Source organism: Jaculus jaculus, chromosome 1, assembly GCF_020740685.1.
Source record: "Jaculus jaculus isolate mJacJac1 chromosome 1, mJacJac1.mat.Y.cur, whole genome shotgun sequence".
Taxonomy (NCBI): Eukaryota; Metazoa; Chordata; class Mammalia; order Rodentia; family Dipodidae; genus Jaculus; species Jaculus jaculus.
In genome coordinates, this window is record NC_059102.1 from 285,215,063 (window position 1) to 285,231,480 (window position 16,418).

Consider the following 16,418-nt stretch of genomic DNA (forward strand, 5'->3'; position numbering starts at 1 on the left):
TTACTTTATTTTTATTTATTTCTTTTAAGTGCATAGATAGCCCAGTCTGGCCTCAAAGTCCTGATTCTTCTGCTTCTCCTACTTCTGCCTCTAGAGCAATTTCCTATTGGCATGTGCCACCACAATTGGCACACCATTACTTCAGCTATCAAAACATTACTAAAGAAAATGGACTGTCCCTGAGTTTGTTATAAATTATAATGCTATGGTAACATGCTGTAGGAAAGGGGTCTGTAGAAGGCCACATGATAATTATTTTAGCTTTGCTAGCCACATGGTTTGTAGAGACTATGGATCTCTGATGTGGGGTGAAGGGGTTCATAGATATGAATTGAGAAGACAGGTGGGGCTGAATATCAATAATGTTTATTTATAGACAGAGGGGGCAGGGCAAGTTTGTAGTTTGCAACCTCTAGCAGAGAACACTGACCTATTTCATATCTACTCTGGATGTAGTCATCTATTTTCCTAGTTATTTTGACAGAAATTTGGTATTATCTTTAATTTTTTTCTTTAGTTCATAAAATAATCAATGGTATCAGTTGTAGCTTTTCAATGTCTCTTCTGTCATTTCTTCAAAAGGGACTTTAAGAAAATACTTATTCATTTATTTTTATTTATTTATTTTTAATTCTTTTGTTCATTTTTATTTATTTATTTATTTGAGAGTGACAGACATAGAGAGAAAGACAGATAGAGGGAGAGAGAGAGAATGGGCGTGCCAGGGCCTCCAGCCACTGCAAACGAACTCCAGATGTGTGCACCTCCTTGTGCATCTGGCTAACGTGGGACCTGGGGAACCGAGCCTCGAACCGGGGTCCTTAGGCTTCACAGGCAAGTGCTTAACCGCTAAGCCATCTCTCCCGCCCAAGAAAATACTTATTCATTTATTTGAGAGAGAGAGGGCGGGGGAATGGGCAAGCCAGGGCCTCCAGCCACTGCAAATGGACTCCAGATGCATGAGCCACCTTGTGCATCTGGTTTACATGGGTCTTGGGGAATCAAACCTGGGTCCTTTGGCTTTGCCGGCAAGTGCCTTAACCACTAAGTCATCTCTTCAGCTCAGGAGGGACTTTTGAGCAACCTACCTAAAACAGGGTCAATCCATTTATTATGCACTCCACCACAAAGTATTTCTTTAATAGTACATGTTCAGGCTCAAAGTTGATTCATCTGTTTTTTTTTGTTTTTGTTTTGACATATTTTCTTTTATTAGTTATGCACATACTCAGTGTGTAAACAGCACATGTTGGTACCATCTTTACCCTCATCCCTGTTCCCCCAACTCCAAAGGGACCCTCCTCACTGGGGATGCCAGTTATCACCATGGGGATTGTGGGTCATGCATTGTGAGGATTGCCATCAGTTATGGGGAAGAGGCAATGTCTCTGTGCATAATGTCCCAACTTGTGGCTCTAACAATCTTTCTGCACCCTCTTCTGTGAATTTCCCTGAGCCATGTTGGGTTCGTTTTAGGTCTACTTTGGTGATGAAGTCTTGGAAGCCTCTGTGTCTCTGGATCTCTGGTTTGGTAGGAGTTGAGTGTTCTCTGTGTCTATCTCCTTCACCCTTATGCTGGTACCAGATTCATCAGGAAAGCAGCACTCTTGCTCATTTCCCCAATTTCTCTATGGTTTCAGCTGGGACCCTGGTGAAGTGCGATGGGCTGATTCACTCCTCAGGTTCCGCATCCATCTGAAAAAGAGAAGCAGATTCTCCAATGTAGAGTGAAGTCAGCACCACATAAATGGGATAATTATTATTGGCTTACAGAGAATTTAATAGGTATAGTCCCTCTTGTAGCCCAAGATTGGTGGGAGCTTGATATTGGAGAGTGAACTCGTTATATGGATATGATTCTGACTTTGTTACAGCTATGGGAACTCTGTTCCACTGAGTGGATCTGTTAGCTAATCCAAGAGCAGTTGGTTACCCACCATGGCTGCATGCCACTATTACACTTGTGTGAATATCATGTCAGGTTGTTTGCTGCTGAGTAGTTTAGACCTCAAGTTGCTTGGATAGATGTTGGTCATTTTTCCCCAGTAGCTTATGTAGCACCTTATGGCACTAGATGAGCTGTCTGGGGGCTGGCTGTCTTCCAGATTTCTGCCAGGTCTCTCCATGATCCATATTGACAGCATATGATGTCTTTGGCAGTAGGGTCTTACTATTAACCTTTGGTGGGTAATCAGTGCTCTGACAGAAGTCTGTTTCTTTTGAGAAACCTTGTAGGTCTCTCTGATCAACAGCTCACTGTGGATGTTTACTGCCTCCTGGTACTGGGAGTTACAGGCCAGTACCCAGGGAAAAGAAGGAAGAAAAAGAAAGGTAATATGAGAGAGAGAGAGAGAAACAGGAAAAGTTGAGGTTAGTCTTCATCATACCCTCTCTAGCATCCTTTGATTCAGGTGTTCCCTCTAAGGACCTGATGAAGGTTCATCCTTTTAGAATGCCTTTCAGGGTATAAGATTTAATGGTACCAGTTCCATCTGGGTCCAGTTTTGTGTCCCCCTCCCACCCTAACCCTCCCCTCTAGCCCCACTCTCCCTATTGACCGGTCCTCGAGATGCCTATTAGGTATGTCAGCATCTCAGGCTGATCCAGGGTAGGAGCCACAGATGAGTGAGACCAAGTTTTGACATTTTTATATAGGTTAATTTGTTGTTGTTCAGGTGTATGAAGACTTTTTTAGTATAGATATTAACCTCTTATAAGAAAAATGATTTGTAAATATTTATCCTATAGGTTGCCTCTTCATTCTTCTGTTGCTATGTTGTTGTTGTTATTGTTGTTGTTGTTAATGGTGCCAGTCTTCATTTTTTCTTTCTTTTACACTTTAAAAAAATTTATTTATTTATTTGAGAGAGTGAGAAAGAAAGAGGCGGAGAAAGAAAGACAGAGAATGGGCGTGCCAAGGCCTCCAGCCACTGCAAACGAACTCCAGATGGATGCCCTACCTTATGCATCTGGCTTACGTGGGTCCTGGAGAATCAAAATGAGGTCCTTTGGATTTGCAGGCAAACTCTTTAACTGCTAAGCTATTTCTCTAGCCCCTTTCTTTACACGTTTTGAGACAGGGTCTCCCAGGCTTCAAAACTTGTGATCCTTCTTTCTTAGATTCTCACGTTCTGAGATTATAGGTGTGTGCCGAGATTATAGGTGTGTGCCATAACACCTGGCTCAGGTTTACATATTGATATAACTTCTATATATTTTTTATTTTTATTGCCTTGGCTTTTTAATATAATATCCAAAAAATTGTTACCAATTCAGTGTCATAAAACTTTCCCTCTATATTTTATTCTATTAGTTTTCTACTTTTTTCTTTCTTAATTAAGTAATTAATTTTTATTATTAGACATGAACATATTTTGTATGTAAACATCACATGTTGGTACTACCCTTTCCCTGATCCTTGCCCATTTTCTGAAGAGGCCTTCCTTGTTGGGGATGCAGGTCAATCCCATGGGCATTGTGGGTTGTGGTGGTTTGATTCAGGTGTCCCCCATAAACTTAGGTGTTCTGACTGCTAGGTTCCCAGCTGATGGAGATTTGGGAATTAATGCCTCCTGGAGGGAGTGTATTTTTGGGGGCGGGCTTATGGGCTTTATAGCCAGTTTCCCCTTGCCAGTGTTTGGCACACCCTCCTGTTGCTGTGGTCCACCTTCTGTTGGCCAGGGGGTGATGTCCACCCTCTGCTCATGCCATTGTTTTCCCCTGTCATTGTGAAGCTTCCCCTCGAGCCTGTAAGCCAAAATAAATCTCTTTTTCCCAGAATCTACTCTTGTTGGGTGATTTCTACCAGCAATGTGAACCGGACTGCAACAGTAAAGTGGTACCGAGGAGTGGGATTGCTGCTAGACACTTGACTATGTGGCTTTTGCCTTTTGGAGCTGATTTTCAAGAGGAATGTGGGAGAAGTTGAAACCTTGGCCTAAGAGATGCCTTGCAGTGCTGTAAGTACAGCTTGATGGACTATTCTGGTCAGAACTATGGACTGTGAGGTTTGGCTCATGAAGGTGAGAAAGAGCTGTGCTTGGACTGGCCTAGCAGTTTGTGTGAGAAGCTTGCTCTTGTGCTCATGTCCTGAGAAGTTGTACAGGGCTGCTTTGCGTAGAAATGAACTGGTGTGAGCAGAGGGATATGGCACAGAAATAACCTTTGGGTGAACTGTTGCCTGTTCAGCTGCAACTGAGAGATTACAACCTTTGAGACTGGGCTAGCTGACCTGCGCTGGGGCAACAAGAGAATGTAGACTCTTTTGAAGGGGCCTGGGTTCTCAAGGAGTGTCCTGTTCTTCAAAGTCTGCTTTATTCCCCCTTGGATTAACAAATTGGCACCCTACCTGGTATCCTGGAGTATAAGAAATGCTGGAAAGAGGGTCATTGAGTTTGCAACACTGTCTTGTGTTTTGGAAATGGCCATGGGCAGTGTAAAGCAGGTTTGCTGGTTGCCTGCATAGAGACCCCATGGGGCCATGAGGATGAACCGTGGCTTGCAGTGGAGACCCAATGGAGATGCTGGGACCATGAGATGGCTGCTGAGGAGCTGCCAGCCCCAATGCAGTTTTCCAGGACTGTGAGTAGCCTAGCTGGAGGGGTGGAATTGGAATGCCAGAGACTTGTTGCTGGTTAGAATTATTGGACTTGAAGATTTGTCACTGGTTAGAGTTGCTGGACTTGAAGCTATAGAGTTTGATGTTTGCCCTGGTTGTTTTAAATCTTGTATTGGTTGAATGTTTCTTTGCTATGCCTAATGCCATTTATTGCAATGTGAATATTTATTCTGTGCCATTATGGGTTTTTTGAGGTTATTTTTTGGTATTATGGCTCAATTAAAAGATCTTGGATTATGGGGATGTATGAACATCACTGGAATTGATAAAAACTATGGGGACTTTTAAAGTCAAACTGAATGCATTACATTTTACATCATGTATGATTATCAGTTTATGGGGGCCAGGGGCGAAATGTGGTGGTTTGATTCAGGTGTCCCCCATAAACTTAGGTGTTCTGACTGGTAGGTTCCCAGCTGATGGAGATTTGGGAATTAACGCCTCCTGGAGGGAGTGTATTTTTGGGGGCGGGCTTATGGGCTTTATAGCCAGTTTCCCCTTGCCAGTGTTTGGCACACCCTCCTGTTGCTGTGGTCCACCTTCTGTTGGCCAGGGGGTGATGTCCACCCTCTGCTCATGCCATTGTTTTCCCCTGTCATTGTGAAGCTTCCCCTCGAGCCTGTAAGCCAAAATAAATCTCTTTTTCCCAGAAGCTACTCTTGTTGGGTGATTGCTACCAGCAATGTGAACCAGACTGCAACATGGGTCATGCATTTTGGGGACAGCAGTCAGTTATGGGGAAGAGGCAATGTCCCAACTTGTGGCTCTAACAATCTTTCTTCCCCCTCTTCCGCAAAATTCCCTGAGCCATGCTGGGAGCATTTTGAGTCTCCTTTAGTGATGGACACTTAGGAGCATTTGGATCTCTGGTTTGGCAGGTGTTGAGTTCCTCAGTATCTTTCTCCATCACCCTTGTGCTGATACCAGCTTAACTAAGAAAGCAGCATTCTTGCTCATTTCCCCAATTCCTCTGTGGTTTCAGATGGGGCTGGGGTGGAGTGTGCTGTGTCATTTATCTCCTCAAGTCCAGTTCCCATCTGGAAAAGAGTAGCAGATTCTGCAAAGGAGAGTGAAGTCAGCGCCAGTTAAATGGGATAACCAGGCTGGAGGAATTGCTTAATGGTTAAGGCATTTACCTCCAAAGCCAAAGGACCTTGGTTTGACTGCCTAGGACCCACATTAGCCAGATGCACAAGGTGGTGCATGCATCTGGAGTTTGTTTGCAGTGGCTGGAGGCCCTGGCATGCCCATTCTCTTTCTTTCCCTCCCCCTTTCTCTCTGTAAAATAAATAAATAATAAAATATTAATAAACAAACAAATAAATAAATGGGATAACCATTACTAATCTAGAGAAGGCTTTACACACTCTTATAGTTTAAGGTTAGTGGGAGCTTGACACTAGAAAACAGAATCATTAACGGGATATGATTCTGACTTATTTACCAGTTCAAAACATGGTTTGTTTTCCACTGGGCAGATCTGTTAGCCAATCCGAGAGCAGTTGGTTACCCACCATGACTGTATGCCACTATTGCACTTGTGTGAGCATCACATCAAGTTGTTTGCTTCTGAGTTGCTTAGACTTTGAATTGCTTGGACAGATGTTGGCCTCCTGATCAATTTCTTCTATCTTATCTTCCAGGTCAGAGGTTCTGTCTTCCATGTGAGTAACTCTGTTGGTGAGTGGCTCTAGGGTGGTTTTTATAAATTCTATTTGATTTTTGTTTTCTGTTGTGTTGTTTTGCATGGTGTTCATCTCTTTTTTGAGGTGTAATTTCAATTTGAATTCTGATTTTCTCAATGCTTTCTGTAGTTCATTCTTGCATTTGATCAAGTCCTCCTTAGGCTTAATCAACCGGTTGTTGAGGTCTTCCATTTCTTGACTTACCTTCAGTTTACTCATATCTCTTTGGAGGGTTCTAAAATTTTCTTCAATCAAATTAAGCCTACTGTGAAAGGCTGTATGTTCTAGGAGATGAATCTGTTCAATTTCATTGATACAATTATTGGTTCTTTGATAGTTTGCTTCAAGTTAGTGAATTTTTTAAAATCAGGGTATCATCAGTTGTTATGTTTTCATTTTGGGAAGGAATTTCTGTTGATTTCTCTATGATTTCTTTGGAGGCTTCTATAGTAGGAGTAGATATTCTTGGTGGAGATCTCTCAGTTTTCTGACTTTTATTGGCTTTTTTACATTGTTGTCTACCTGTTTTAGGAAGACTCTTTATTTTATTGAGGAGGTAGCAAGTTTTTGTCCCTTAGCTCATTTAACCTCTGACTGAGGTGAACAGAGATGTTGGTACCTAGTGGCCAGTCAAGATACCAGAGCAAAGGCCTGATTCCACAGCTCACACAGGGGCCAGGCCTCCTGGATTAAGGCACAATGGGACCTACTAGGACCAGAGGACTAGGAGGAGCAAGGGAACAGGGATCTGGCCTACTTTGTGCTGTGCCCTCCAGGATACAGACCAGGGCAGGCAACCCAGACTGGGAGGTGGCAGGAGCCCGGATACAGGGGTCTGGCCTACTCTCTCCAGACTGTTACACCTGCCCACACTCTTTCCATGAAAGGAACTCAGACTGGGAGGAGGTGGGAGGAGCATAGAAATGGGTCTGGCCTACTCACTGCAGACCCATTATGCTTGCCCACACACTGTCCAAGCAAGGAACTCTGAACAGAGAGGTGGGAGGAGCCCAGAAATGGGCCAGGCCTACTCCCTTCAGACCATTGCATTTGCCCACACACTGACCATGCAAGGAACTCACGATTCATCTATTTGTTTACTTGTTTATTATTTGTTTCCAGTATTGTTATGCAAATTCCCATAGACAAGAACTTTGTCCCTTGTTCTCTTCCTCCTCCTCTTCAGCAAAGTTGGGGGCTGTTAAGGCAAGATTTTTACACATATTTAAGCATAGGTGTTAAGAAAGTAGGAGAAATATGTATGAGAAGGACTCATCCTGGAGTGGGCATGGGCTTCTCAAGAGTCTGTATCTGTGCTGTAGAATAGTGCCTAATACAGTATATTCTTCATAGGAATTTTAGAGATATTAAGTCAGTCAAAGCCCAATAGGAAAAAGATGGCACAGTTAGAATAGAATAAGTAAAGCAGGGCTTATTTAATACATGGGATGTTAAAAGGATGTGAGAAGGAAACAGAATAGTGAGTAGAGTTGTCAACTATTCCTAAAACCAAGGTTCCTATGGGAGAGGGTTGTAACAAGAACCTTAAAAGAGAGGGACTTGTGGAGAGATCCTCTGTGGCAAGACCTCTATCCTTTGGTCAGGAGATGGAGCCAGTCAGAGGAGCACCAGAATGGGCGTGGGAGAATTAATGTACTCAGCTCATTCTTGTCCTTCCCTCAGATCTTCTTCAGGGAATCCTGTACAAATCCAACTGCAGAACAGGAGGCAAAGGAGCCAATCCACCCAGAACAGTCACCTGGTCTCTGCAGGGGTAAGCTTTACATCAGTTGGGTACCATTTTTTACTTGGTCCCTCAGCATGCATTTGCATTTACAGAAAAATCCATCACAAAGGCACTACAAAATCATAAAGTCTGCTACTAAATTATGAAGATATGATGTCATTTATTTCACACCTATGCCTGAAATGAAAACATAAATAAGCTGGGTGTGGTGGCACATGCCTTTAATCCCAGAGTTTGGGAGGCAGAGGTAGGAGGATCTCCATGAGTTTGAGGCCACCCTGAGATTACATAGTGAATTCCAGGTCAGCCTGGGCTAGAGTGAGGCCCTACCAAGGAACAAACAAACAAACAAACAAACAAACAAACAAATAAACAAACACAAAAAACCATACATCATCACTGGGCTCTTCATGTAAGGTACCAGGGGAGAAAAGGATAAAAATATAAACACTAGCAGGTACTGTCCCCATCTCTGCAACTGTTCATATAGCATACTTTGCTAACCATGATTCTTTTTTCTACCACACATTCTATTTCTGTCTCTGTTTCCCCTTGTTAGCACTGTAGGCAGAGATTGTCTCTTGGTAAGATAATACAGGCTTCCATCCTACTAAGATTCTAAAATAAATCAGCAAATTAATTCCAGAGTCTTAATATAAGCATCTGTTTCCTGGGGTCAGTTTGGTATTATTAATGGATGCAAAAGGACACATGGCTACTCAAATGTAATTTAAGTAGCCGTTAATAAAGAGACTAGGACGAGTCTGGGGAAGACCCAGGTTATTGTTTCAGAATTCCCCATGTTATGAGCAGGGCAATTCCTAGGCAAGAAAGGGAAGGACTCATTGCTATACACTTGAATGAGAAGATTCCATGGATAATACATCTTCAGAGCTGTTTTTCAAGACAGGACCATCTGGAAGTGACTCTGTAGGACAGGATTTGGGGATGTGCCCTTACCTCCCGTTTCTCTCCTTGATGTTGCTGTGTGTGCTTCTGCTGGTCAAACACACACACAGAAGCCAGAGAACAAAAAAGTTTACTGGGTGTGGTGCATACAAAACAGCTTCTTCCAACTTTCCTCCCTCCCTCCCTCCCTCCTTCCTTCCTTCCTTCCTTCCTTCCTTCCTTCCTCCCTCCCTCCCTCCCTCCCTCCCTCCCTCCCTCCCTCCCTCCCTCCCTCCCTCCCTCCCTCCCTTCTTCCCTCCTTCTTCCTTCCTTCTTCCTTCCTGCATTTCTCTTTCCCTCCTGCCCTTTCCTCCCTCCCTCCTCCTTCGTTCCCTCCTTTCTCTCTCTTTCTTTCAGGATAGGGCCTCAGGCTGGCTTGGAACTCATATGCAGTCAAGATGGCCCTGAATTTGTGGCAATCTTTTTGCCTCAGCCTCCCAAGTGCTGAGATGATAGGCATGAGCCACCACCCCTGGCAATCAGAACAGGTTTCCAAGGGCATTAGGTCACTGGAGAAAGGTGTAAAGGCTCTTGAAGGGCAAGTGAAATATCACTGACTCTGCTGTTACTAAAACTCAAGTCAAATGATTGTTTTTCCTTTTTTTGGTATTGCTTTGTTCTGCTCCTCCCTTCCCCCCTTTGAGACAGACAGGGTCTCACTGTCAGTATGTTGCCTACCCTGGCCTGGAACTTATTCTGTGGCCCAGGCTGCCCTTGAATTCACAGTGATCCACTTGTCTCAGCTTGATGAGGGTTATGATTACTCAAAAGATTATTTTATTTTTCAAAACTTATTTTTAAATTATTTTTCATACATATACATTACATTTTTATCATGTGTACCCCACATAGCCCTCTCTTATCCCATCAAATTATTCTTTTCAAAAATTTTTTATTTTTATTTATTCATAAGAGAGAGAGAGAGAGAGAGAGAGAGAGAGAGAGAGAGAGAGAGAGAAAGAGGCAGATAGATAGAGAATAGGCCCCCCAAGTTCTCTAGCTGCTATACACTAACTTCAGATGCATGTGCTTCCTTGTACATCTGGTTTACATGGGTCTTGGGGAATCAAACCTGGGTCCTTTGGCTTTGCAAGCAAGTGCCTTAGCTGCTAAGCCATCTCTCCAGCCACTACCAAATGATTCTTAACCAAACAAAATTTCATGGTTGACAGAATAAAATCCAAAATGACTTTAATCAGTACCTAAATCCTTCCACACTTTTCCTTATCACAACTTTTCTGCTTTGGCCTGTATATTTTTTTGCCACCTATGCTGTTTATGTTGTATGCTTTGTATTTTTGTTTTCCCTTGTAACTAATACCAAAAAGCCATTGTCACCTGTTCTTATAACTGTATATAAAATTGTACCCTTCTGACAAGGGTCCTTTTGATAAGTGTGGTGGTGGTTTGATTCAGGTGTCCCCCATAAATTTAGGTGTTCTGAGTGCTAGATCCCCAGCTGATGGAAATTTGGGAATTGACACCTCTAGGAGGCTATGTATTGTTGGGGGGCAGGCTTGTGGGTATTATATAAAAACTCCCCCTTGCTAGTGTTTGGCACACTCTCTTGTTGCTTTTGTCTACCCAATGTTGGCCAGGAGGTAATGTCCACCCTCTGCTCATGCTCTCATTTTCCCCTGCCATTGTGGTGTGTCCCCTTGAGTCTATAAGCCAAAATAAACCCTTTTATTTTCCCCAAATCTGCTCTTGGTCGGGTGATTTCTACCAGCAATGAGAATATGACTGCAACAACTGTCTATTCAGTTCACTGGCCCCATTTTTTGATTGGGTGATATAAGTTATTGTTGTTTAATTTTTATAGAAATACAAATGACTAAAAATACTTGATAAAGTGTTCAACATCTCTAACCATCAAGAAATGCAAATTAAGACTGCTTTGAGATTCCATCTCGCTCTAGTCAGAATGGTTATCATCAAGAAAAAAAAACACTGGTGAGGATGTGGGGGAAGAAGAATCTTTCTTCACTGCTCGTGGGAATGTGAAATGGTATAGCCATTATGTAAATCAGTATGGAGGTTCATCACGAATCCCTGAAGGTAGAGCGACCATATGACCCAGGTATACCATTCTTGCTTTGTACTCAACAAACTAAATCAACACACCACAGAGATTCTTGCACATCTATTTTCATTATGGTCTGATTCACAATAGCAAGGAAATGGAACCAGCTTAGACATTTGTCAACAGATGAATGACTAAGGACAATGTAGTACATATACATAATGGAATTTTATTCAGCTATAAAAAGTGAAATCAGACATTTTCAGGAAAGTGGATATGTCGGGAAATCATTGTCAAATGATATAAGCTAGACTCAGAAAAACAAATACTACATTCTTATCTCATACATGGATCCTAGTTTTTAAATCATACACATAAACATAACCATACCACATGTGTGTGTGTGTGTGTGTGTGTGTGTGTATATATACGTATATATATATATATATATATACATATACATATACATGTATATATATATATATACATATATATATACATATACACACACACACACACATATATATATGTGTGTGCACATGTGTGTGTATGTAGGTGGTGAAAATAGAAAGAGGATCATGAGAGAGGAGGAAGAGACCTTAAGATAGGTAGAAAATAGAGAGGTAATAGAATACATATCATGGTTAAGCAGAAGGGGGAGGAAACTAACTGGGAGAAGAAAGGGAACCAGGTAGAGGAGGGAGGAGACAAGAGGGCAGGGCAGTTTTTAATTATTTTTGGTTTTCCAAGGTAGGGTCTCACTCTAGATCAAGCTAACCTGGAATTCACTATGTAGTCTCAGGGTGGTTTTGAACTCACAGTGATCCTCCTACCTCTGCCTTCCGAGGGCTGGGATTAAAGACATTTACCACCATGCCTGGCTATTCTCATCTTTTTTTAAAAAAATATTTTTATTTATTTATTTGAAAGCAGAGGAGAGACAGAGAGAGAGAGAGAGAGAGAGAGAGGGAATGGACGCAAGCACCACTTTGTGTATCTGGCTTTATGTGGGTACTGGGGAACTGAACTTTGTTGTTAGGTTTGTATGCAAGTGCCTTGACCACTGAGCAACATCTCTAGCCCTATTGTAATCTTAGTTACTAATATTAACTCAGAACAATGTTATAACCACTCAGTAAATTAATCTCTATCTATCTATCTATCTATCTATCTATCTAATCACAAGCCATATAAGTTTAATTGGCTGCTATTTACTGAGTAGAAAATTCCCTTGACAGTTAACCATTGCCAAGCATGGGTTCTTTAATTCCAATCTTAATTATGAATATTAACTTTTGATCTTACGTTGTACCTTACATAACTCTGTGTGTGTGTGTGTGGGGTGTTGTAGAATGGCTATCAAAGAGCTAGAAGGATCATACAGTTCAAAAGGCCTTACTTCAGGCAGATAAATATGTATTATATGTCTATATACTTATGTACATACATATATACCTAACCACTGCAAGTGGTTAGATATTAGGTCCATTTTTGAAGGTCCTACGACCACTGAGGTGAGGGTCAAATTTAGATCTGACAGGTGGACTGGATAGGTAGCTGGTTAGATATTAAAAGGCTTAGAGATCATTGGGGATAGACTCCTCTCTCAGAATCACAAACTAGAAATGGAAACTGTAGGACTCTTGATTACTGGTCAAGAAAATAGGATCTGAGTTACATCTCTGGCCCTGGGGGAGACCTAACATTCTGAACTGCCTTGAAGTTCATTAGCAGATAACCATCTAAACCTAATAAAATTATCTATCTAGATAATAATCTATCTTTTGATAAAGGACAGGAAAGACCATTGTCTTTTCACATAAGAGGCAATCCAAATGGGCTTGTCAATCATTTTAAGAGGAAAACTTTCCTTAGGAAAGCTGCCTGTTCTAGAGATCTAAGTCTGCCTACAAGGTAAGTAAGTGGGCACAGTGATATCTGGCTATTGTCTATTTTTACCCCTTGAGAGTGTGTTTTATGACAATGGTCTTTGGTCACTACCCACTTTTAATCCTTAAGAAAGCTCTACTTTATGATACACAGTTTATCTTCTACACTATGTTTGGTGTGTCTTGTTTCAATTATTTCAAAGACCAGGTAGCTGAGGAGAGACCAGATGAGTTCCCAGTAGCAGAGAGATCAGATGGATGATGGAAGGATGGCAATTCTAGTGTGTCACTTTAGGCTGAGGCCAGGGACCAGGCTAAGCTGAAGTTCTGGGTATAGTGTAGAGTTCTCAGCTTGTCAGTTTCTTTTTCTTTTTCTTTTTCTTTTTGTTTATTTCTTTGAAAGCGACAGAGAGAAGGGGGGAGGGAGAGAGAAAGAGAGGGAATGGGTGTTCCAGGGCTTCCAGCCACTGCAAATGAACTCCAGATGCATGCGCCCTCTTGTGCATCTGGCTAATGTGGGTCCTGGGGAATCGAGCCTCGAACTGGGATCCTTAGGCTTCACAGGCAAGCACTTAATCACTAAGCCATCTCTCCAGCCCTCAGCTTGTCAGTTTCTTAATAAACACACTGTGTGGTAAGATGAAAAAATGTGACCATTGTCATCTTGGGTCTGGTATTTCAGATATGGTCTTTGTATAGCCATGTGCCATATGTTTCCAATTTAGCTTGATAAGTTTATCCCTCTTTATCAGCAGGAATAATTACTTACCAGTGCGTGGCTCATGGGCAGAGCTGACAGCTCTCTGACTTTCTATGTACAATGACATGCAGCATCCCTCTGCCTCTGCACTTACACTTAAAATGTAGCTACTGCTGCATTGTAACAGATGTCACCCAAGGCAAAGCACAGCCTGAAAGCCACTGTGTCACAGTCTGAAGTAACTTAGAGCAGGGCACAGTCTGATCTGCACAGTCATTTTGAAATTTTGTATAAATGGACCTAGAAGAGGTCCTAGGAATATTACCAATACAAGTTCATATATCAATCACACAGTTTTCCTATATGTTAGAAATTAGAGAAATTAGAAAACAGAAAATGGTAAAGGAAAATGGACTTATTTATAGTTTAGTCCATTTGCAGGGAGGAATCTACATACCTTTCTACCAAGCCTGATAAAATCTTTCAAGTTATGGAAGGGCATGAGACAAAGGCCAGAGTACAAGTGAATTTTCCTGTGAGATGGGCAAATTGTTCCCTTCCTTTAGGCTCTAGGCTGTCTCTAAGGCAGTTTTTATTTTATCTTTTTTTAAAGTGGTAGTGGTGGAGCAGTATCTTAGTAGGATCTCTGATTGAACTCATTCATCTTATTTTTATTTCAGAGTGAGAGAGAGAGAGAGAGAGAATGGATGTACCAGGGCCTCCAGTCACTGTAAACAAACTCTAGATACATGTGTAACCTTGTGCATCTGGCTTACATAGGTATTGGAGAATTCAGTTTTGAACCGGGGTCCTTAGGCTTCACAGGTAAGCACTTAACCACTAAACCATCTCCCCAGCCCATGATTTAACTCATATTTAGGCCCTTAGAGGGAACACCTGAGTCACAAGGCACTGGAGAGGGTGCGATGAAGACTGACCTTAATCTTGTACAGCTTCTCTCTCTCTCTCTCCTCTCCAACTCTTTTATATTATTTATTTTTTTTCTTCCTTCTCTTTGTGGGCACTGACCTGTAACTCCCAGTACCAGCAGGTGGCTATCATCCACAATGAGCTTTTGATTAGAGAGACCTACAAGGTTTCCTAAAAGAATGACAGATTCTGTCAGACTACTTGATGATCCACCAAAGGTTAGTGGTAAGACCCTACTGTTGAAGACACCATATGTGGTGTAACATGGAGTGACATGGCTGGAAGCAGGAAGAGAGTCGGTCCCCAGACAGTCAGTGCATCTAGTGCCAGAAGGCGCTACATGGGTGACTGGGGGAAAAGGACCATTATCTGTCCATGTAACTCATGGTCTAACCTACTTAGCAGCAAATAACCTGTCCTGATGCTCACACAAGTGAAATAGTGGTGCACAGCCATGGTGGGAAATCAACTGCTCTTGATTTGGCTAACTGGTGTGCTCAGTGGAATGGAACCCATAGCTGGAGCTGGGAAACAAGTCAGAACCAGATCCAAAAATGAGCCCACTCTACATTATCAAGCTACCACCAATCGTGGGCTACAAGTGGGCCTACACCTATTAAATTCTCTCTAAAAAAACAAGAGTTATCCCATTTATCTGGTGCTAACTTTACTCTCCATTGGAGAATCTGCCTCGCTTTTTCTGATAGCTGCAGACCTAAGGAGAGAACCACCTCATCATACCTCAAAAGGGCCCCGGCTGAAACTAAAAATAATTGTCAAAACAAGAAAGGGTGCTGTTTTCTTGGTGAGCCTGGTACCAGCACAAGAGTGAAGGAGATCGACACAAAGAAGAATCAACTCCTACCAAACAGATATCCAGAGACATAGGAGGCTCTGAAGACCTCATCACTGAAGCAGACTTAAAATGAACCAGCATGGCTCAGAGAAATTTGCGGAAGAGGGGGTGGAAAGATTGTCAGAGCCACACGTTGGGTCATGATTCACAGAGACATTTCTTCCTACCCATAACTGAGGGCTAACTCCACAATTCATGACCATATACCTCAACAAGGAGGGGCCAGGGGGAGGAGAGAGGACAGGGAAGAGGCTAACAATGGTACCAACTTTACTGTATTCACTGAGTACAAAAGTAATTAATAAAAGCAAACAGTGCTTGCTTCGGCAGCACATATACTAAAATTGGAACGATACAGAGAAGATTAGCATGGCCCCTGCGCAAGGATGGCACGCAAATTCATGAAGCGTTCCATATTTTTCAAGGGGGCGCACGCATCTGGAGTTTGTTTGCAGAGGCTGGAAGCTCTGGCGCACCCATTCTCTCTCTCTCCCCCTCTATCTGTCTTTCTCTCTGTGTCTGTCGCTCTCAAATAAATAAATAAAAAATTTAAAAAAAAAAACAAAAAAAAACTTCACACACACACACACACACACACACAAATAAAAGAAACTAGAATCTGGGTTTTATGGGAGGTAGGATTCCCACATATTCTGTGGCTAGAAGAGTTCTCCATAGTCCATTCCTCAGACACATGGACAGTGTAAGCCTTTTGTATCTTTTCCTCAGAGGTCATCTTCAAGCTTCATATTTCTTGAACATGTCTGAAAAGATTGTTAAGCCATCTTTATTATAGCATTGTCTCTTTTCATTACTTCCTTTCATCAGGTCACCTGTAGCCAGCAGCAAGGAAGCATTTAGTTTAGTTGCAGTTTGATTTCCCTACAACCCTGTAACCAAAGCAACTTAGTACTTAGTTCCCATGGACAAAAGGGTAATGGTAAGAGCCTGTATTGTTTTGGAAGTCTGTATTGTTTTGGATGGTATGCCACACCTGGCACTGGCTTCTGAGAGCAGCATTA

At 42.2% G+C, this 16,418-nt stretch overlaps 1 non-coding gene across 1 annotated transcript; it reads left to right on the forward strand.

The window, feature by feature from the left end:
- The first annotated feature begins 15,710 nt into the window (after positions 1-15,710).
- LOC123458105 lies at positions 15,711-15,817 on the forward strand. Its single transcript, XR_006635404.1, has one exon. It is a non-coding gene; the product is annotated as a U6 spliceosomal RNA (small nuclear RNA).
- The last annotated feature ends 601 nt before the right edge of the window (positions 15,818-16,418 follow it).